The 23101-nt window shown below is 44.3% G+C and overlaps 1 protein-coding gene across 1 annotated transcript in view; it reads left to right on the top strand.

Moving 5' to 3' along the window:
* HEPACAM (hepatic and glial cell adhesion molecule) overlaps nt 1-23101 on the top strand; it is a 1458998-nt gene that overhangs the window by 1267353 nt on the left and 168544 nt on the right. The gene's annotated exons all lie outside the window — the stretch shown is intronic.

Genomic DNA, 23101 nt, shown 5'->3' with positions numbered 1-23101 from the left:
CTTTTAATAGATTAACAAGAGCTTTGTGCACTCTTGGTTTCCTGCCTGTATAGTTTCCAAAACCAACCTGTATTGCACTATTCAATAGGTTTATATTCATATCCCCACAAAGCACTATTGGTTGTGAAAAGTTAGCCAATTCTAAATTTATTTCATTCAGGGCAGCCAGATCGTCCAAATTAGCTCCATAAACTGTACATAGCGTTAACTGTCTCCCTTCAATCCTACACTCTACGATAGCCCACCGTCCATTTTTATCCACTAATTTTCGACCAATATTTGCATAATTTTGTTTAAAAAGAATAGCTACTCCCCTTATCATACTGGACTGGCCAGACGCAGCTACTAATGTAAACCCTAATTCCTTTAACATTCCCCTTTTTGACCAGGGAATGTGAGTTTCTTGTATACACAATATGTCTGGCCGAATGTATCTCAGTTCTGCAGCTACTTTTTGTCTTTTTGTATAGTTGTTCAGCCCGGACACATTCATAGAGCAGATTCTTACCCCTTTACTCGCCATTGCCATTGTACAGTTCCATAACCTGCCACCCATCTATCTACCGCCCCTCCAAAAAAAAACAAAGCTAATATTGAGGATACTATCACATTATTTTTATTTTAACCTGCCTTCATATTTTCCCTATGTAAATTGCTGGGAACACTTTTTTACCAGGTTTTTACCCCACAAACACCCCCAAGTGCCCCCTTCAACCCCCTGCCCCACCCTCTAGACCCACCCCACCTCCCCCTCCCTTCCCTTCTCCCTTTCTAGAGGCTTTAGGACTTATGGTCCTGTGATGCGAGCTTGCCCCCATCCCCCTGTTGTCCCCCCCGGGGTATCACCCATCAAATCTACACCATGCTCAATCCTATTGCTCCCGGTGACGACCAAGAGCAAAAAAAGAAAAAATAAACAGACACTGCTGGCTCTTTACCATCTACACTCTATTGACATCTAATGCTTATATCTCTCGAAATTACAAATTACGACTCCAAGAAATCTTAGGCAGCGCTGGCAGTTGTAAAAAATCTGGTGCGTTCCCTGTTAATAACTTTTAATTTAGCTGGAAACATCAAATACGCCTGCACTCCTTTAGTTTGAAACTCTGATATTAGCTGCCGAAGCTGCCATCGTATTTCAACAGATTGTTTGCACAGATCGGGTCTCACTAAAAATTCACAAACTAAACACCAACATTTTTTATCTGGTCGAGCCTTCATAAATATTTTCTCACGAGCTTGAAAACTATTGAAAGCCACTAGAATGGCTCTTGGCTTTTGATCACGCTGATTAACTTTAAATGGGAATCTATGGGCCCGCTCCACCTCCCGATCCCAGTCCCATTTAATAACATCTGGCATTGCTTTTTTAGAAGCGTGATTATAAACCCTTGTGTATCAGACCCCTCTTTCCCTTCAGGGATCTTCAGAAATCTCAGATTATTTCTGCGAGAGCGATTTTCTATGCCCACAAGTTTCCAATTAATGTCCTCCTCAGTGGCCATATGTAAGTCAATAGTCTTCTTATGTTGAGCTACCTCATCTTCTAAGGACGAGATACGTGATTCTGCCTCCATTGCCCTCGCTAAAAACTCAGAGTGTGACTTCACCAAGCGTCTCACAGAATTGTGTAACTTCTTGCACGAGTTCTGTACTCTCAAACTGTCCTCTCGTGTCTCATCTCTATGTTTCATCATCGTCTGATAATTCAGACCAAGTGAAATGTCCTCCCACTCTGAGTCAAATGGCACCGCTGCACCAGCGGTGCCTTCAATTTCCTCTTGAACGCCATTATCCTTATCTTTCGCGCCCAATTGAAGCTTGCGTACAGTGCCAGGCTCTGGGCGCTCTATCTCCAATATATCAGCGTTCATGCTACTATGATCACTACCGTCATCCAGCCTGCCATCCTCAATACTCATACGAGTAGCATACAGTTCAGCTAAATCCTCTGAAGATGACATAGATCGATCAGATAAAGAATAAAAATCGGCAGAATCCGTCTCGCCGCTACCCACTGGCATTGTCCCGTCATTGTTTGGCAAATTCATTGCTGTAGCCAAGTCCCCTTCAATTTCCTCTGAGGCTGTCAGTAAGGCATTAGTGTCTAACACAGAGGTTAAGGGTGTTGAAGCTGCGACATCCTGGGAGGGGGCATTGCTCAAATTACTCAGACTCTCCTCAGCATTAACTATGTCACCATTCAATTCAGGTACAGGGGCAGGGGACGTTACAACTACAGCCACTTGGATGGAAGCGGTCTTCTGAATGCCCTCTGCCCCCGCTCCCTGAGCTCCAGGTGTCATTAGAAGAGTCTTGGTCTGCTTACTCTGCTGCAATTTTTCTGCTTCCTTGGTTTTTATAACAGAGAACATCTCGGGTATTTTCTTCCTCGAGCTAACAGCCACCCCCTCTTTGGACCGCACTGCAGCCGTCCCTGACCCTTCCTCGGTCACCTTACTTGCTAAGCATGTCTCCTTCGTGCCCTCCACTCCTTCCATTATTTCAGCGGCGGCTCCCGGCGCACGCCCTCATCGCCCTTTCGCTGCCAAACTCCAAGCAAATGCTTTCTGCTGCAGCCGCGGTGGAGCGTCTCGTACGCCTCTGCGATTCAATGCAGCACGAGATACCGCGCTCCAGGTGTGTCGAGTGACCTCCCTCAGGAGAAATGCCCACCGACCCCTCAGCGTACTCCAGGTTTCCAGTGTCGCGACCGATCGAATAGCAAACATCCAAGTCCGAGGAGAAACACCTTCGGCAGCAAAAAACTATCAGTTTCTCCTTTCTCCTACTCACCCTCGATTCAGCCTCATACAGAGGTAACAGAATAATTATAGCCAGCAGTTTGCCAATTGAATAAAGCCTAACTGCTCCGGTCTTCACCGCGAACAACCTCATGCCCTGGGAGGTCTGACAGGAGCGGCTTGCTCACGCGCCCAGTGTGGACGCCATCTTGCCTGCCGACCCCCTCTTGCCTCTATCTGCAACCCTCTTGCTTCCATCTGTACCTCTGTTGGTTCTGTCTGCATTGGACTTACTTCTTTCTTTACCTCTCTTGCAAATTTCTGCACCCCTCTTGCCTATTTCTGCACTTCCCTTGCCTCTTTCTGTACCTCCGTTGCTTCTTTCTGCACTTCTCTTGCCTCTACCTGTTCCCCTCTTGCATCTTTCTGCACCGCTATTCACTCTTTCTGCACAGCAATTGCATCTATCTGCATCTAGCTTGCAAATTTCTGCATACCTCTTGCATCTTTCTGATCCCCTCTCGCATCCTTCTGCTCCTCTGCTGGTTCTTTCTGCACCGCTCTTGCTTCTTTCTAGACCTCTTTTGCCTGTTTTTGCAACTCTCTTGCCTCTGTCTGTACTTCTCTTGCCTCCTTCTGCGCCTCTCTTGCCTGTTCCTACATCTCTCTAGCATCTTTCTGCAGTTCTCTTGCATCTTTATGTACCCCTTGTGTCTGTTTCTGTACCTCTCTTGGTTCTGTCTACATGGCTCTTGCTTCTTTCTGTACCTGTCTTACAAACATCTGTATCACTCATGTATCTTTCTGGACCCCTCTAGCCTCCTTCTCCACCCCTGTTGGTTCTCTATGCACTGCTCTTCCCTCTGTCTGCACCTCTTTTCCCCTCTGTCTGCACCTTTTTTGCCTGTTTATGCAAATCTCTTGCCTCTTTCTACACTTCCTTTGCCTCTTTCTGTACCTCCGTTGCTTTTTTCTGTACTTCTTTTGTTTCTTTATGCACCTCTCTTGCTTCTTTCTACACCCCTCTTGCCTCTTTCTGCACCCTTCCTCCCTCTTCGTACACCTCTCTTGTCTCTTTCTGCACATCTCTTGCCTCTTTCTGCATACTTTTGTCTGTTTCTGAAACCCTCTTGCTTCTTTCTGGGCTCCTCTTGTGTCTTTCTGTACCTCTGTTGCTTCTTTCTGCACTTCAGTGGCTTACTTTGCGTACCTCTTTTGCTTCTTTCTGCACCTCCCTTAACTCTTTCTGCACCTCTGTTGCTTCTTTATGCACTTCTCTTGCCTGTTTCTGCCCCCTCTTGCCTATGTTTGCACCTCTGTTGCTTCTTTCTGCACCCCTCTTGCCTCTTTCTGCACCATTCTTCCCTCTTTCTGTACATCTCTTGCCTCTTTCTGCACCCTGTTACCTTTTTTCTGCACTTCTCCTGCCTGTTTCTGCACTCACTTGCCTTTTTTGCAGTTCTCTCTGCTCCTTCTGCACATCTTTATGCACTTCTCTTGCCTCTTTCTGCACCCCTCTTGCCTCTTTATACATCTATGTTGCTTCATTATGCTTTCTCTTGCTTCTCTCTACACCTTTCCATCTTCTTTATGCACCCTCATGCTTCTTTCTGCACCTCTTTGGCTTGTTTCTCCACTTCTTTTGCCTCTTTCTGTACCCCTCTTGCCTCATTCCACACCTCTGTTGGTTCTTTCTGCACTGCTCTTGCTTCTTTCTATATTTGCCTGGTTATGCAACTCTATTTCCTCTTTCTGCACCTCCCTTGCTTCTTGCTGCACGTCACGGGCCTCTTTCTGCACCCCTGTTACCTTTTTCCCTACCTCTCTTGCTTGTCCCTACAACTCTCTAGCATCTTTTTGTAGTTCTCTTGCCTCTTTCTGTGCCCCTTGTGTCTGTTCCAGCACCTCTGTTAGTTCTTTCTGCACTTCTCTTCCTTCTTTCTGTACCTCTCTGGCAAAATTCTGCACCCCTTATGCCTCTTTCTCCACCCCTCTAGCCTCCTTCTGCACATCTGCTAGCTCTCTATGCACTGTTCTTGCCACTGTCTGCACCCCTGTTCCCTCTTTCTGTACCTTTTTTGGCTGTTTCTCTTCTCTTGCTTTTTTCTGTACCTCCGTTGATTGTTTATGCACTTCTTTTGTTTCTTTATGTACCTCTCAATGCTCTTTCCGCACCTCTCTTGCCTCTTTCTGCACCCCTCTTGCCTCTTTCTGTACTTCTTTTGTCTGTTCCTGTAACTCTCTTGCTTCTTTCGGTTCCCCTCTTGCGTCTTTCTGTACCTCTTTTTCCAGTTTCTACACCTCCATTGATTCTTTATGCACTGCTCTTGCCTCTGTCTACACCCATATTCCCTCTTCTTCCACCTTTTTTGCCTGTGTCTGCAACTCTCTTGCCTCTTTCCACACTTCTCTTGCCTCTTTCTGCACCCCTCTTGCCTCTTTCTGCACTTCTTTTGTCTGTTCCTGCAACTCTCTTGCTTCTTTCCGTACCTCTCTTGCGTCTTTCTGTACCTCTGTTGCTTCTTTCTGCAATTCTGTGGCTTCTTTGTGTACCTCTCTTGCTTCTTTCTGCACCACTTTTAACTCTTAATGTGCCTCTGTTGCTTCTTTCTGCACTTCTCTTTTCACTTTCTGCATCCCTCTTACCTCTTTCGGCACCTCTTTTTTTTCTTTCTGCACTTCTTGCCATTTTCTGCAACTGTCTTGCATCTTACTGCACATCTCTTGTAAAGTTCTGCGCCCCTCTTGCCTCTGTCTGCACCTCTCGAACCTCATTCTGTTGGCCTCTTGCCACTTTATGTTCCTCTTTTGCTTTTTACTGCACTTTTTGTACCTCTTTCTGCACCTTCTTGTCTCTTTCTGCTCCTCTGTTGGTTCTTCCTGTGCTGCCTTTTCTCCTTTCTACACCTCTTTTCCCTTTTTCTGTGAATCTCTTGCTTTTTTATGCTGATCTTGTGCATCATTCTGCACCTCTGTTGCCTCTTTCTGCATTTCTCTTGCTGCTTTCTGCACACCTCTTGCCTCTTTCTGCCCCTCTTTTGCTCCTTTCTGCACTTCTCTTGCTTATTTATGCACCTCTCTTGCTTTTTTCTGCCCCCTATTGCCTCTTTCCACAACCTTTTTTCCTTTTTCTACACCTCTCTTTCTTATTCTGTACCTCTTTTCCCCTTTTCGCACCTCTCTTGCATGTTTCTGCACTTCTCTTTACTCTTTCTGTACCCCTCTTATCTGTTCTATGCACCTCTGATGGTTCTTTCTGCACTGCTCTTCCTTTTCTGGACCTCTCTTGCAAAATTATGTACCTCTTGTGCCTCATTCTGCAATCCTCTTGCCTCCTTCTGCACCTCTCCTGATTCTTTCTACACTGCTTTTGCTTCTTTCTGTACCTCTATAGCCAAATATATGCACCCCTTTTGCCTCTTTCTGCACCTCTTTTGCCTGTTTCTGCAACTCTTTTGTGTCTTTTTACTCTTCTCTTTCCGATTTCTGTACCTCTGCTGCTTCTTTCTGCACTTCTCTTGCCTCTTGTGCACTCCTCTTGTCTCTTTCTGCACCTCTGTTGCTTGTTTCCACACTTCTTTTGTTTCTTTCTGTACCTCTTTTGCCTCCTTCGACACCTCACTTGGTTCTTTATGCACTGCTCTTGCCTCTGTCTACACCCCTGTTCCCTCTTCTATTACCTTTTTTGCCTGTGTCTGCAACTCTCTTGCCTCTTTCTACACTTCTCTTGCCTCTTTCTGTACCGCCATTGCTTATTTCTGAACTTGTTTTGTATCTTTATGTACCTCTCTTGCTTCTTTCTGTATCCCTCTTGTGTCTTTCTGTACCTCTGTGGCTTCTTTCTGCAATTCTGTGGCTTCTTTGTGTACCTCTCTTGCTTCTTCCTGCGCCTCTCTTAACTCTTTCTGTGTCTCTGTTGCTTCTTTCTGAACTTCTCTTTTTTCTTTCTGCATCCCTCTTACCTCTTTCGGCATCTCTGTTTCTTCTTTCTGCACTTCTTGCCACTTTCTGCACCTCTCTTGCATCTTACTGCACCTCTCTTGTAAAGTTCTGTACCCCTCTTGCCTCTGTCTGCACCGCTCGAGCCTCATTCTGTTGGCCTCTTGCCTCTTTCTGCACCTTCTTTGCTTTTTTCTGCACTTTTCTTACCTCTTTCTGCACCTTCTTGCCTCTTTATGCTCATCTGTTGGTTCTTTCTGTACTGCCTTTTCTCCTTTCTACACTTCTTTTCCCTATTTCTGTGAATCTCTTGCCTTTTATGCTCATCTTGTGCATCCTTCTACACCTCTGTTGCCTCTTTCTGCACTTCTCTTGCTGCTTTTTGCCCCCTCTTGCCTCTTTCCACAACCGTATTCCGTGTTTCTGCACCTCTATTTCTTCTTTCTACACCTCTGTTCCCCTTTTCGAACCTCTCTTGCATGTTTCTGCACTTCTCTTTACTCTTTCTGGACCCATCTTGTCTGTTTCTGCACCTCTGTTGGTCATTTCTGCACTGCTCTTGCTTTGTTCTGCACCTCTCTTGTAAGTTTATGTACCTCTTGTGCCTCATTCTGCAATCCTCTTGCCTCCTTCTGCACCTCTCTTGGTTCTTTATACACTGCTTTTGCTTCTTTCGGTACCTCTCTAGCCAAATATATGCACGCCTCTTGCCTCTTTCTGCACATCTTTTGCCTATGTCTGCAACTCTTTTGTGTCTTTTTAATCTTCTCTTTCCTCTTTCTGTACCTCCGCTGCTTCTTTCTGCAATTCTCTTGCCTCTTGCTGCACCCCTCTTTCCTCTTTCGGTAACACTGTTGCTTGATTCTGCACTTCTTTTGTTTCTTTCTGTACCTTTCTTGCCTCTTTCTGCACCACTCTTGCCTCTTTCTGCACTTCTTTTATCAGTTCCTGCAACTCCCTAACTTCTTTCTGTACTTCTCTTGCTTCTTTCTGTACCTCTATCCCTTCTTTCTGCACTTCTGTTGGTTCTTTGCGTACCTCTCTTGCTTCCTTCTGCACCTCTTACCTCTTTCTGCAGCTCTGTTTCTTTTTTCTGCACTTCTCTTCTTACTTTCTGCACCTCTCGTGCCTCTTTCTATACTTCTCTTGCCTCTTTCTGTACCTGTTACTTGTTTCTGCACTACTTTTGTTTCTTTTATGTACCTCTCTTGCTTCTTTCTGCACCCCTCTTGCCTCTTTTTGCACCATTCCTCCCTCTTTATGCACCTCTCGATCATCTTTCTCCATCTCTCTTGCCTCTTTATGTACCTCTCTTGCCTCTTTAAGCCCTTCTTTTGCCTGTTCCTGCAACTCTCTTGCTTCTTTCTGCAGCTCTCTTAACTCTTTCTGTGCCTCTGTTTCTTCTTGCTGCACTTCTCTTGTCTCTGTCTGCAGCCCTGTTCCCTCTTCCTATACCTTTTTTGCCGTTTCTGCAACTCTCTTACCTCTTTCTATACTTCGTTTGCCTCTTTCTGTAGCTCTGTTTCTGCACTTCTTTTGTTTCTATATGTACCTCTCTTGCTGCTTTCTGCACCCCTCTTGCCTCCTTGTGCACCCTTCCTCCCTCTTAGTGCACCTACCTTGTCTCTTTCTGCACCTCTCTTGCCTCTTTCTGCACTTCTTTTGCTGGTTTCTGTAACTCTCTTGCTTCTTTCTGTACTCCTCTTGCAAAGTTCTTCACCCCTCTTGCCTCTTTATGCACCCCTCGCCTAATTATGCACCTCTGTTGCTTGTTTCTGTACTTCTTTTGTTGCTTTCTGTACCTCTCTTGTCTCTTCTTCTGCATCGATAAAGCCTCTTTCTGCACTGCAATTGCTTCTCTCTGCTCCTAGCTTGCAAAGTTCTTCACCCCTCTTGCATCTTTCTGATCCCCTCTTGCCTCCTTTTGCTCCTCTGTTGGTTCTTTCGGCAATGCTCCAGCTTCTTTCTATACCTCTTTTGCCTGTTTATGCAACTCTCTTGCCTCTTTCTGTACTTCTCATGCCTAAATCTGCACCTTTCTTGATTGTTTCTACAACTCTCAAGCATCTTTCTGCAGTTTTCTTGCTTCTTTCTGTACCCCTCATGTCTGTTTTTGTACCTCTCTTGGTTCTTTCTACACGGCTCTTGTTTCTTTCTGTACCTCTCTTACAAATTTCTGCACCACTCATGCCTCTTTCTGCACCCCCCTAGTCTCCTTCTCCACCTCTGTTTGTTCTGTATGCACTGCTCTTGCCTATTTGTGCACCCCTGTTCCCTCTTTCTTCACCTTTTTTGCCAATTTCTGCTCCCTTCCTCCCTCTACGAGCACCTCTCTTGTCTCTTTCTACACCACTCTTGCCTCTTTCTGCACTTATTTTGCCTGTTTCTGCAACTCTCTTGCTTCTTTCTGTACTACTCTTGAGTCTTTCTGTACCTCTCTTGCTTCTTTTTGCACCGCTATTGCCTCTTTCTGCACTTCTTTTGTCAGTTTCTGCAACTACCCTTCTTCTTTCTGTACTCCTCCTGCTTCTTTCTGTACCTCTGTCCCTTCTTTCGACACTTCTGTTGCTCCTTTGCATACCTCTCTTGCTTCCTTCTGCACCTCCCTTACCTCTTTTTGTGCCTCTGTTTCTTCTTTCTGCACTTCTCTTGCCACTTTTTGTATCCCTCTAACCTCTTTCTGCACATCTGTTTCTTTTTTCTGCACTTCTCTTCCTACTTTGTGCACCTCTCTTGCCTCTTTCTACAATTATCTTGCCTCTTTCGGTACCTCTGTTGCTTGTTTCTGCACTACTTTTGTTTATTTATGCACCTCTTTTGCTACTTTCTGCACCCCTCTTGCCTCTTTCTGCACCATTCCTCCTTCTTTGTGCTCCTCTCTTGTCTCTTTCTGTACCTCTCTTGCCTCTTTCTGTACTTCTCTTGCCTAAGTCTGCACCTTTCTTGATTGTTTCTACAACTCTCTAGCATCTTTCTACAGTTTTCTTGCCTCTTTCTGTACCCCTCATGTTTGTTTCTGCACCTCTCTTTGTTCTTTCTGCACGGCTCTTGCTTCTTTCTGTACCTCTCTTACACATTTCTGCACCCCTCATGCCTTTTTCTGCACCCCTCTAGCCTCCTTCTCCACCTCTGTTGGTTCTGTATGCACTGCTCTTGCCTCTGTGTGCACCCCTGTTCCCTCTTTGTGCACCTTTTTTGCCAATTTCTGCACCCTACCTCCCTCTATGTGCACCTCTCTTGTGTCTTTCTGCACCTCTCTTGCCTCTTTCTGCATACTTTTGTCTGTTTCTGCAACTCTCTTGCTTCTTTCTGTACTCCTCTTGCGCCTTTCTGTATCTCTGTTGCTTCTTTCTGTACTTCTGTGACCTCTCTTAACTCTGTCGGCACCTTTGTTGCTTCTTTCTGCACTTCTTTTGCCTCTTACCTCTTTCTGCACCTCTGTTTCTTCTTTCTGCACCTGTTGCCACTTTCTTCGCCTCTCTTGCTTCTTACTGCACCTCTCTTGTAAGGTCCTGCACCCCTTTTGCATCTTTCGGCACCTCTCTTGCCTCATTCTGTAGCCCTCTTGCCTCTTTCTGCACCTCTTTTGCTTATTTCTGCACTTTTCTTGCCTCTTTCTGTACCCTCTTGCCTCTTTCTGCTCCTCTGTTGGTTCTTTCTGCACTGCTGTTTCTTCTTTCTGCACCTCTCTTGCAAGTTTATGTACCTCTTGTGCCTCTTTCTGAAACACTCTTGCCTCCTTATGCACCTCTGTTGGTTCTTTATGCACTGCTCTTGCATCTTTCTGTACCTCTCTAGCCAAATTTCTGTACCCCTCTACCCTATTATTGTACCTCTTTTGCCTGTTTCTGCAAATCTCTTGTCTTTTTACTCTTCTCTTTCCTCTTTCTGTACCTCCTTTGCATCTCACTACATTTTTCTTGCCTCTTACTGCACCCCTCTTGCCTCTTTCTGCACCTCTGTTGCTTGTTTCTGCACTTCTTTTGTTTCGTTCTGCACTGCTCTTACCTCTTTCGGCACTTCCTTTGTCTGTTTCTGCAACTCTCTTATTTCTTTCTGTACCCCTCTGGTGTCTTTCTGTACCTCTGTTGCTACTTTCTGCATTTCTGTGGCTTCTGTTCACACCTCTCTTGCTTCATTCAGCACCTCTCTTAACTCTTTCTGCACCTCTGTTGCTTCTTTCTGACTTCTCTTGCCTCTTACCTCTTTCTGCACCTCTTGCCACTTTATGCACTTCTCTTGCTTCTTACTGCCCCTCTCTTGTAAAGTTCGTCACCCATCTTGCCTCTTTATGCACCTCTCTCGCCTAATTCTGCACCATTGTTGCTTGTTTATGCAACTCTCTTGCCTCTTTCTGTACTTTTCTTACCTACTTCTGCACCTTTCGTGCCTGTTTCTACAACTCTCTAGCATCTTTCTGCAGTTATCTTGCTCCTTTCATGTGTCCCTTGAGTCTGTTTCTGCACCTATCTTTTTTCTTTCTGCATGGCTCATGCCTCTTTCTGCACCCTTCTAGCCTCCTTCTCTACCTCTGTTGGTTCTGTGTGCATTGCTCTTGCCTCTGTGTGCACCCCTGTTCCCTCTTTCTGCACCTTTTCTGCCTATTTCTGCACCCTTCCTCCCTCTTTGTGCACATCTCTTGTCTCTTTCTGTACCTCTTTTGCCTCTTTCTGCACTTCTTTTGCCTGTTTCTGCAACTCTCTTGCTTTTTCTGTACTCCTTGTGTGTCTTTCTGTACCTCTGTTTCTTCTTTCTGTACCTTTTGCCACTTTTTTCACCTCTCTTGCTTCTTACTGCACCTCTATTGTGAGGTTCTGTACCCCTTTTGCATCTTTCTGCACCTCTCTTGCCTCATTCTGTAGGCCTCTTGCCTCTTTCTGCACCTCTTTTGATTTTTTCTGCACTTTTCTTGCCTCTTTCTGCTCCCTTTTGCCTCTTTCTGCTCCTCTGTTGGTTCTTTCCGCACTGCTGTTTCTTCTTTCTGCACCTCTCTTGCAAGTTTATGAACCTCTTGTGCCTCTTTTTGAAACACTCTTGCCTTCTTATGCACCTCTGTTGGTTCATTATGCACTGCTCTTGCTTCTTTCTGTACCTCTATTGCCTGTTTCTGCAACTCTCTTTTCACTCTTCTCTTTCCTCTTTATGTACCTCCTTTGCATCTCTACATTTTTCTTGCCTCTTACTGCACCCCTCTTGCCTCTTTCTACACCTCTGTTGATTGTTTGTGCACTTCTTTTGCTTCTTTCTGCACCGCTTTTACCTCTTTCGGCACTTCTTTTGTCTGTTTCTGCAACTCTCTTAGTTCTTTCTGTACCCCTCTGGTGACTTTCTGTACCTCTGTTGCTTCTTTCTGCACTTCTGTGGCTTCTTTTCACACCTCTCTTGCTACATTCGGTATCTCTCTTAACTCTTTCTGCAGCTCTGTTGCTTCTTTCTGCGCTTCTCTTGCCTCTTACCTCTTCTGCACCTCAGTTTCTTCTTTCTGCGCCTCTTGCCACTTTATGCACCTCTCTTGCTTCTTACGGCATCTCTCTTGTAAAGTTCTTCACCCCTCTTGCATCTTTATGCACCTCTCGCGCCTAATTCTAAACCATTGTTGCTTGTTAATGCAACTCTCTTGCCTCTTTTTGTACTTTTTTGCCTACATCTGCACCTTTCTTGCCTGTTTCCACAACTCTCTAGCATCTTTCTGCAGTTTTCTTGCTTCTTTCTGTATCCCTTGTGTCTGTTTCTGCACCTCTCTTGGTTCTTTCTGCATGGTTCATGCCTCTTTCTAGACCCTTCTAGCCTCCTTCTCCACCTCAGTCAGGTTCTGTGTGCACTGCTATTGCCTCTGTGTGCGCCCCTGTTCCCTCTTTCTGTACCTTTTTTCCTATTTCTGCACCCTTCCTCCCTCTTCATGCACCTCTCTTGTCTCTTTCTGCACCTCTCATGCCTCTTTCTGCACTTCTTTTGCCTGTTTCTGCAACTCTCTTGCTTCTTTCTGTACTCCTTGTGCGTCTTTCTGTTCCTTTGTTGCTTCTTTCTGCACTTCTGTGGCTTCTTTGCGTACCTCTCCTGCTTCTTTCTAGACCTCTCTTAAATCTGTCTGCCCCTCTGTTGCTTCTTTCTGTACTTCTCTTGCCTCTTACCTCTTTCTGCACCTCTGTTTCTTCTTTCTATACCTTTTGCCAATTTCTTCAGCTCTCTTTTTTCTTACTGCACCTCTCTTATAAGGTTCTGCACCACTTGTGCCTCTTTCTGCACCTCTCTTTCCTCATTCTGTAGCATTCATGCCTCTTTCTGCACCTCTTTTGTTTTTTTCTGCTCCGCCTATGCCTCCTTCGGCACCTCTGTTGCTTCTTTCTGCACTTCTGTGGCTTCATTGTGTACCTATCGTGCTTCTTTCTGTACCTCTCTTAACTCTTTCTATGCAGTGTTGCTTCTCTCTGCACTTCTCTTGCCTCTTTTTGCATTCCGTTTACCTCTTTCTGACACCTCTGTTTCTTCTTTCTGCACTTCTTGTCACTTTCTGCACCTCTCTTGCTTCTTACTGCACCTCTCTTGTAAAGCTCTGCACCTCTCTTGCATTTGCACATCTCTTGCCTCATTCTGTAGCCCTCTTGCCTCTTTCTGCACCTCTTTTGCTTTCTTTCTGCAGTTTTCTCACCTCTTTCTACTCCACTGTTTGTTCTTTCTGCTCCTCTGTTGGTTCTTTCTGCACTGCCTTTTCCCCTTTCTATACATCTTTTGCCTTTTTCTGTGAACCTCTTGCCTTTTTCAACTTTTTCTCATGCTGTCTCCTGCACCTCCGTTGCCTCTTTCTGTTCTCTTGCCTCTTTCTGCATTCCTCTTGCCTCTTTCTGTACCTCTCTTGCTCCTTTCTGCGCTGCAGTGTAGTTCCTATTTTCCCAATAGGCTCTGCGCATTGGAATAACATAAACAGCAGTGTAGACGTAGGACTGAGGTCATCTAGGTCTCTACTGACTATGCTAAACTTAATTTAGGTTTGCGCCAGCTAGCTCAGAGGTCACTGGAAACTTTCTTGAATGAAGAGGGATGGATAACCTTCCCTGGCTCAGACAAGAAGGGATTCAGTTTCCGACAACCGCATAAACATGACAACTTTGCTCCCTCAGAATAAGAGTATATCTCTAGAGTTGTGTGAAAACAATAGGCAGATATTTCACTCAGTCATCAGTGCATACTTAGTTTCACCAGAGTGCAGAGAAATAGAGAGATGGGTGTTTTCAATAAAAAGGTGTTATTTATTGACCAGTCTTCTTCCTCATACAAGAGAAGTGAATTGCCACAATTGCAATACTTAGAGTAAAGTAAAGTGCGTACAGTAAAAGTAGTATTATGAAATAATACTGTAAAAGCATTGATACGGTTTCTTAGCCATATGATACTTAAAATGGATAAAATATATACATACACAAATACATTGACTAAAATACTCAACTGGTGCTTCTAACTAAGCCTACCCCGGTGTACCTGACCTAAGCCTAATACTTGGGAAGGGACAAGTAAGTAGCGATGTTAAGTTAAGTTGGTTAAGATAGTTTTGCCAATAATCTGCATCAAGAATTCTCCAAAGGGTTTAGTCAAATCCGTACCTTGGTATTAGAATGTGAGAGGTCTGGTATCTCTTTCCTCAGGACTCGATATTCCAGCAACCTGCAAGGGTAGGCTGGAAACACCGGAGCTGGATTTTCTCGGCTGGAGAAAAAGACAGCGTCTCTGTCAGTGCGTCAAACAGGAGGGGCGGCTTCCGCGGGCACTAGCATCAGCTGGGCTCTCGGGCAAGTAGGTGGCCGCTCTGCTCCAAACCACTCTGTGTTTGCTTAAGGCAACCGTTGGTATTTTATACCTGAAAGGTGCCAGATTTGATGTAAGGTTGGACATAAGACGTCACCAAGAACTAACAGTTCTTTCAGGACTTCAGGAGTTCTTGTTCAAATCAAAACAAAAGCAGGGGGGGTTTTCCCGGGCTGCTGAAGGCTTGGTTTGTTTAAAGAACGCGTTGTGCTTTCTAGGAATCCATGGGAGTAGCCGTGCTGTGCTTTGGATTGCATGGGCTATTACTGAATATGAATCTGATTCTTATGCCGTTGTCAGGACATTATTGATTATAATCTCACAAGGGCATAAATCGGGAATATCGAATTAGGGTCCTAGATAAGAACACAACAGCGCTTCACTTGCTTATTTGTGCACCTCTCATGCTTTTTTCTGCCCTCTCTTGCCTCTTTCCACACTCTTCTTCAATCATTCTGCATCTTTCATTGTTCTTTCTACACCTCGGTTCCCTTTTTCTGCTCCTCTCTTGAATGTTTCTGCACTTCTCTTGACTCTTTCTGTACCCCTCTTGTCTGCTTCTGCACCTCTGTTTGTTCTTTCTGCACTGCTCTTGCTTTTTTCTACACCTCTCTTGCATGTTTCTGTACCTCTCTTGCTTTTTTCTGCACCCCTTTTGCCTCCTTCTGCACCTATGTTGGTCTTTATGTACTGCTCTTGATTCTTTCTGCAACTTTCTTGCGTATTTATGCACCCCTCTTGCCTCCTTCTGTACCCACTCTTGCCTCTGTCAGCACCCTTGCTCCCTCTTTCTACACTTCTATTGCATGTTTCTGCAACTCTCGCCTCTTTCTATACTTTTCTTTCCTCTTTCTGTACCTCGGTTGCTTCTTTCTGCACTTCTCTTGCATCTTACTTCACCCTCTTGCCTCTTTCTGCAGCTCTGTTTCTTCTTTCTGCACTTCTCTTGCCTCTTTCTGCATCCCTCCGACCTCTTTCTGCAACTCTGTTTCTTTTTTTCTGCACTGCTCTTGCTACTTTATGCACATCTCTGGCTTCATTCTCCACCTCTCTTGTAAGTTTCTGCACCCTTCTGCCTCTTTCTGCACCTCTCTTGCCTCATTCTGAACCACTCTTGCCTCTTTCTGTACCTCTTTTGCTTTTTTCTGCCCCTCTTGCCTCTTTCTGCACCTTTCTTTCTTCTTTCTGCACTTCACATGCTTATTTCTACACCTCTGTTGCTTCTCTCTACCCCTCTGGCGACTTTGTGCATCTTTCCCTCTTTCTGCACATCTTTTGCTTTTTTCTGCACCCCTCTAGCCTCTGTCTGAATCTCCATTGGTTTTTTTATGCACTGCTCTTGCCTCTGTCTACATCTCTGTGCCCTGTACTTGCACCTGTGTTGCCTCTTTCTGTACCTCAGTTGCTTGTTTCTGCACTTCTTTTGTTTCTTTATGCCCTTCTCTTGTGTGTCGATTTAGATTCCGTATATAGATTTCCCAGTTTATGCCCTTATATAGGTACAATTCACATTGCCCTTATTTAGGCACAGAAATCCTGCCCTTATTTAGGCATTCTCCATGCTAACCAAATACATGCATGGCCACCAAACATCCGTTCATCTACGTCACAACGAGTTCTTGGAAAAGGAGACTGTTAAGCCTTTAGGACTTCCCTTTGCTTGGATATTGATTTCTCCAAGAACTCATTTATTATGCATGAACATCTATTCCTTAGGGGTTCATTCATGACGTTCTTATGCCCGACTTTTACATCAGTCAGTCAGTCAAAATTGCTTTATTCGATCAATTAAAATCATAAAAGCATAGAAAGATGCACAATATTCCAAAAAGATAAAATCTATAACATTCCATAAGCAATGAGCAATAAAATTTAGGGCTAAATACTTCATGTTAATAGTGTACGGCATAACAGAAGAATATTCTACACAAATGAATAAAACAATTTAAAAGCAACAGTTAATAGAGAAACAAGAATTTCACACATATTAGAAAATCCACATAAGGGGTTATTTTCTTTTGCTTCTTGCTCTGACTGTTGCAACTAAAAAACTAGCAATATTAAAAATTTCCCAAGGGCTGTTCAGCATCTGCAGGTACACTGAGGCTGGTCAAACCTGCAAGAAGCCCATATTTTTTAAAGTTGGGAAAATATAACGCTTCCGTAACTGTAAGTAATGATCGCAAAACATTACAAAGTGCATGATGTCTTGCCTAGGAAAACTATCACAAGAACAGGAGCCCAAGTCCTCTGGCTGGCTCCAACCCAAGGGCTCAGCCAACAAATACTGTAAAAGGTTAAACCTCAACCTGGTCAATAAAAAACAATGTCTAGGTTTAGTGACTACGTCCAGGTAGGTCTCCATCGTGATGGAAATTTTTAAATCTGATGGGCTCATACTGTAGGTTTTGATAGTTCAGCAACCTCTCTTTCTGTGGTTGCAAGGCGCAAAAATGCTGTCTTTCCCCAGCCCAAATCCTTGTTACATAGATTTTCTGGGTTATTAAAAACATCGGGCGACCTAGCTTCCTTGTAATGTTTTTCACGTAATTAAGCCATGGAATCCTACTGGCCCTGTCCAATGACATACAATCCCTAATGATCTTGTGGTTTAGATCCAGTACTGGGTGACACCATATAGAGATCCACTTAATAAAAGGTGACATTTTAATTACATCGGTCACATAGCCAACACCCAGTTCCTCATGTATAATATACGACGATGTAGACTGAGGAACTGAAAGCAAGCTTCTTAAAAATGAGATTTCTACAATTTGGATCTCTGGACAATTTGTGAACCCCCAGATATCAGAGCCATAACAAGCAATGGCTATACACTTAGATTGATAAATGTTTAACATTGCCTTCAGTGGTTTAGCACCTAACCTTCGTGCAAAGTCAAGTATCAAACCTGTGGAGCGGGCCATGACTAATCTTTTTGCCCTCCTCTGTGCAACCCAAGCACATCTCTTATCAAATAAGACACCAAGATATGGAAATGAGGCCACCCTGCTTATTTTGTTCCCATCACAACCAAACGTCTTGATGTTACTGGTCTTTTCTCCCAGACTCATAGCGTGTGATTTGGAAAAGTTGACGTTTAAGTCCAGTGCACCCATAAAATCAGCAAACGACGATACCAGATGTTGAAGCCCCACGGCAGTACGTGGCAATAAGGCTGCATCATCTGCATAGAGCAGAGCTGGAATTAGTCGATCCCCCAGACAGGGAATATCCTGAGCACACCACACAATACCAGGTCTAGATTGTTGATATAAAGGGTAAATAGCAGAGGGGCCCTGTCTGACTCCTCTTGTCACATCTGTCTTCTGTGTCAGGTTGCCCATTTGGTCTAATCTTACTGCAGCTGAAAGATCCCTATGTAAGTCTGACAAAAAGTACACAATATTTTTGTCCATACCCATTTCCAATAACGGAGCCCACAGCTTGGATCTAACGTCGAGTATAGATCCATAAACGTAATTTGGAGGGATCCTTTTTGGCTAGGATGTACTTTCCTATTATAAGATACAGATTAAGACACTGGTCCAGGGTGCTTCTGCCTTTCCAAAAACGTATTGGATGTCGGACAGTATACCACATCCATGAACCATTTGGTTAATTTGTTTAGCACCACCCTTCCCATCACCGTAACCACGAAATCAATCAGGAATATAGGCCTGTAACACCCTGGATCCCCTCGATTACCCTCTTTAAAAACTGGGACTTTTACGTCAATACTGGCATTCCTAAACACCTTCAAGGGATAAATATACCTTCACTTGTCATGGCGAATCCCGGTCCACCGTTCGGCTGCCTACTTGCATGACGCTGCTCGTCACTGCAAGTTCGGAAGGAAGTTGAGTCCCCAACTGACCGACTGACCAGACACTGCCATCCTCCTCGCAGATAATCCAGCTCCAGTGTTTCTGACTCCCCTTGCGGGGTGTTAGAGATCAAGACCTGGAAAGAGATTCCAATCTCACTCATTCTAAGGTTTGGAGCTGACTAGAACCTAGAGGGACTTTTGGCAAATCTTGGCAACTATAGCTAAACTAGACTATAGCTAAACAGACCTACTTCTTCCCTCTACTACACTTAGGTAAGGTACATTGGGGTAGGATTATTTTAGAAGCACCAGATGAGCATTTTAGCCTATGTTAAGTATGTATGTATTTTTATGAATATATGTCATAGCTACAAATCATCAACAACCAACAATCTCCGTGCAGAACACCTTACATTTGATGATGTTCTGTGATTATTACAACGATATTAGGAGGAACTTTTTAATTCCTTTATTGAGAGGTAAGGGCTTTGTACAAGTTAAACCAGCTTTACTTTACCTCCAAATGTTGAGTAATCCATGGGATATTTTTAATGTTGCCTGCTTTCTAGTTGCTGATGTCCGATCAAAGAAGAAAAGATGTTCCGGTCTATACAGTGTATAAACTATAATGGTACTGTTTTTATGAATTTATAACACGAGTGTACTGCTCTTTTTAAACTATTACTCAGCTATAGTACTATAGAGATGACTTATATGTATTTTAATGTATGTGTTTTTGTATCAGTGTTGTTTACTTTTAATATTAAAAAAAAATCGAATAAAGAGGATTGATTGATTGATTGATAAACTATGCTATTGCAGTATTATTTCATCTTACTGCTAACGCTGAACGTATTATACTTCACAATCTGTCTTACAATTGTAGCAGTTCATATCTCTTGCATGAGAAATAAGACTGTTCAATAAACCCTTTTTATTGAAAACGCCTGTCTACATATTTCTGAGTAAATTCTGTAGAAACTAATCATGCACGATTGACTGAGTGAAACGGTTATCTATTGTTTCCACGGTTCTGAGATTGTTCCGATTCCAGGGGAAACAAAGTTGTCATGTTTATGCGGTTTTCAGAAACTAATCCCTTCTTGTTCATTCGAGAAGTTTCTAGTGACCTCTGAGTTAGCTGGCACACACAAGTAATTAAGTTTAATGTACTCGATAGAGACATACTGACCTCAGTGCTATGTCAAATATATAGTGTATATTATTTCAATGCGTAGAGCCTATCAAGAATAATGGAACTAAACTACACCCTTGCTTCTTTCTGCACCCTTCCTCCCTCTTTGTGCACCTCTCTTGTTGCTTTCTGCACCTCTCTTGCCTCGTTCTGCTCTTCTCTTGCCTGTTTCAGCAACTCTCTCTCTTCCTCTAGCGTCTTTCTGTACATCTGTTGCTTCTTTCTGTATTTCTGTGGCTTCTTTGCGCACCTCTCTTGCTTCTTTCTGCATCTCTCTTAACTTTGTCTGCACCTCTTGCCTCTTACCTCTTTCTGCACCTATGTTTCTTCTTTCTACACCTTTTACCACTTTCTTCACCTCTCTCGCTTCTTACTGTCCCTCTCTTTTAAGGTTCTCTACCCTCTTGTCTCTTTCTGTACCTCTCTTGCCTCATTCAATAGCCCTCTTGCCTCTTTCTGCACCTCTTTTCATTTCTTATGCACTTTTCTTGCCTCTTTCTGTACCCTCTTGCCTCTTTCTGCTTCTCTGTTACTTCTTTCAGCACTGCACTTTCTTCTTTCTGCACCTCTTGTGCCTTTTTCTGTGAATCTATTGCCTTTTTCTGGTCTTCTTGTGCCTCCTTCTGCACTTCTGTTACCTCTTTCCGCACTTCTCTTGCCTCTTTCTGCACTCTTCTTGCCTCTTTCTGCACCTCTCGTGCTTCTTTCTGCACCTCTCTTGCTTTTTTCTAACCCCTCTTGTCTCTTTCCACACCCTTCTTGGATCTTTCTGCACCTCTCTTTCTTCTTTCTGCACCTCTGTTTCCATTTTCTGTACCTCCATTGCAAGTTTCTGTACCTCTTGTGTATCTTTCTGCACCCCTCTTGCTTCCTTCAGTATGTCTGTTGGATCTTTATTCACTGTTCTTGTTTCTTTCTGCACCTTTCTTTCAAATTTCTGCACCCCTCTTGCCTCTTTCTCCACCCCTCTTGCCTCCTTCGGCACCTCTGTTGGTTCTTTCTGCATTGCTCTTGCTTCTTTCCGTACCTCTCTTGCAAATTTCTGCACCCCTCTTGCCTCTTTCTGCACCCCTCTTTCCTCTTTCTCTACCTCTGTTGCTTCTTTCTGCACTTGTCTTGACTTTTACTGACCCCTCTTGCCTCTTTCTTCACCTCTGTTGCTTGTTTCTGCACTTCTTTTGTTTCTTTCTGTAGCTCTCTTGCCTCTTTCTGCACCGCTATTTCCTCTTTCTGCACTGCAATTACTTCTCTCTGCACCTTGAGGTTCCGTGACAATTGTAAGTGGTAATTGTTTCGACCAACGTGGATCATCGCAAGGACGATCTGCGCAGTACAATGTAGACGATTATTACGTCGATCAGGGAACTGACGATAGTAATTACTAGGACAGCCAAAGACAAGGAGAGGGAGTGGTATCAGTTCCGGTTGATCAGAGAGGGCCTTACGTCGCAGTTGCTACATCGGGCGTCGTTGAGCCTTTTCTGTTGGACACTGGTGCAGCGAAAAGTTCTATCATGCATTCGAAACTCCCTGGCGCACCTTTGTCTGGCTTAACAAATGTTTCCGTTGGATTCTCTGGCGCCCCCGTTAGCAATCCAGTTTCGCGCCCTTTGCCCCTTAAAATTGGGCCACGTGAGCTCGAAGCTCCATTGATTTTGTCTACTGGTTGTGGCGAAAATCTTTTGGGTCTGGATTTGCTTAAACGCTTGTATGCGACTTTGTATTGTTCTCCTGCGGGTATAAAGCTTACGTTCGGAGAGAAAGTAGTCTCTCCCATGTATTTGTCCCTCGATAAGCTTCCACCGGAATTGGATTCTCTTCCTGCATCTTTGTGGGCGACGGGTCCAAACGACGTGGGCCTACTTGATATCTCCCCTTATGTTGTTCAGTTGAAATCGAATGTGCGATTGCCACGTATTCCCCAATATCGTATCTCCCTGGATGGTGAACGAGCTTTGTTAGCGATCATCTATGATTTGATCGAGAAAGATGTCATTGAAGAAACTCGGGGAAACGTGTGCAATAGTCCTGTACTGCCCATTCTTAAACGTACTGATCCTACCAAACCGCCTGTTTATCGTTTTGTTATTGATTTACGGGAGGTGAATAAAATTGTGGTTCCTCAATTCCCTGTTGTGCCTGACATTACGGCGCTACTGACTCTGATTCCGGCTACGGCTTCATGGTTTTCGGTGATTGATTTGAAAAATGCGTTTTTCAGCATCCCGATTGCCGAAGAGAGCAGGGACCTTTTCGGTTTCTCTCTTGGTGGACGTAGCTTCCGGTTCAAACGCGCTCCTCAGGGCTACTGTGAAAGTCCATCGATTTACAGTCAAGCTTTGAAGGGTCAACTAGATGCGTTTAGGTTGCCGGTTGGTGCGGCTTTAATCCAATACGTCGACGACTTATTGGTGGCTGCTGATACTCAGGACATTTGCAAAATTGCTACAGTGTCGTTGCTGCAACATCTCTGTGAGTTAAATCACAAGGTGTCACCTTCTAAACTCCAATATTGTTGTCAAGAAGTAACCTATCTAGGTCACTTATTGTCAAAGGAGGGAAGGAGATTGACCCCAGAGAGAATTGCAGCGATTGTGCGCATGGCTGTGCCACAAACCCAAAGAGATGTGCGTGCCTTTCTAGGTATCACATCGTACTGCAGGCAGTGGATTCCTAATTTTTCATTGCTAGCGAAACCATTGGTGGCTCTTACGTGCAAGGATGTTTCGACTCCTTTACCATGGACGGAAGAATGTCAGAAAAGTTTTTCTGAATTACGTGATTCATTGTGTCCGGCCCCTGTGTTAGGTACCCCTGATTACAGCAAGCCGTTCACGTTATATGTTCACGAGAGGGAAGGTTGTGCTTTAAGCGTCTTAACGCAACCTTTTGGTGGTAAGCAACGTCCATGTGCATATTTTTCCTCGACCTTAGACCCAGTAGCTAGAGCATTGCCGAGTTGTTTGAGAGCAACTGCGGCAGCTGCGGTCTCCATCCGACAATCAGCAGGATTGGTCATGGATAATATGCTTACGGTGATGGTTCCGCATGCAGTCGATACTCTTTTGAACCGTACGAAAACTCAGCACTTGACGAGTGCGAGGTTATCTGGGTACGAATTGACGCTCTTGGCAAGCCACATTCAGATAAAACGTTGTAATGTCCTAAATCCGGCAACTTTGTTACCAATTAGTGCAGAGTCAGATGCAGTAACAGAACATGACTGTTACTTGCGGACAGAGGAGGAAACAAAAGGTCGTGTGGACCTTAAAAACACCCCATTGGAAGACCCGGATGGCACCCTGTATGTGGATGGGTCATGTTTTAAATTGCCGAATGGTGATGTGACTACTGCTTATGCTGTGGTGACATTGAATACTGTTGTTGAGACTGCGAGATTGAATCAGAATTCTGCCCAAGCTGCAGAGCTGATCGCTCTTACTAGAGCATGTGTATTAGCAAAAGGTAAACGTGTGAATGTGTACACCGATAGTCAGTATGCTTTCGGTGTAGCGCATAGTTTCGGACGATTGTGGCGAGAACGTGGTTTCTTGACGTCACATGGCACGAAAATACAGCATGGCCAGCTTG

The sequence above is a fragment of the Lissotriton vulgaris genome, chromosome 2_1 (assembly GCF_964263255.1).
Source record: "Lissotriton vulgaris chromosome 2_1, aLisVul1.2, whole genome shotgun sequence".
NCBI classification, from domain to species: Eukaryota; Metazoa; Chordata; class Amphibia; order Caudata; family Salamandridae; genus Lissotriton; species Lissotriton vulgaris.
Note: the sequence above shows the minus strand (reverse complement) of the source record. Positions and strands in the feature narration are given on the sequence as shown.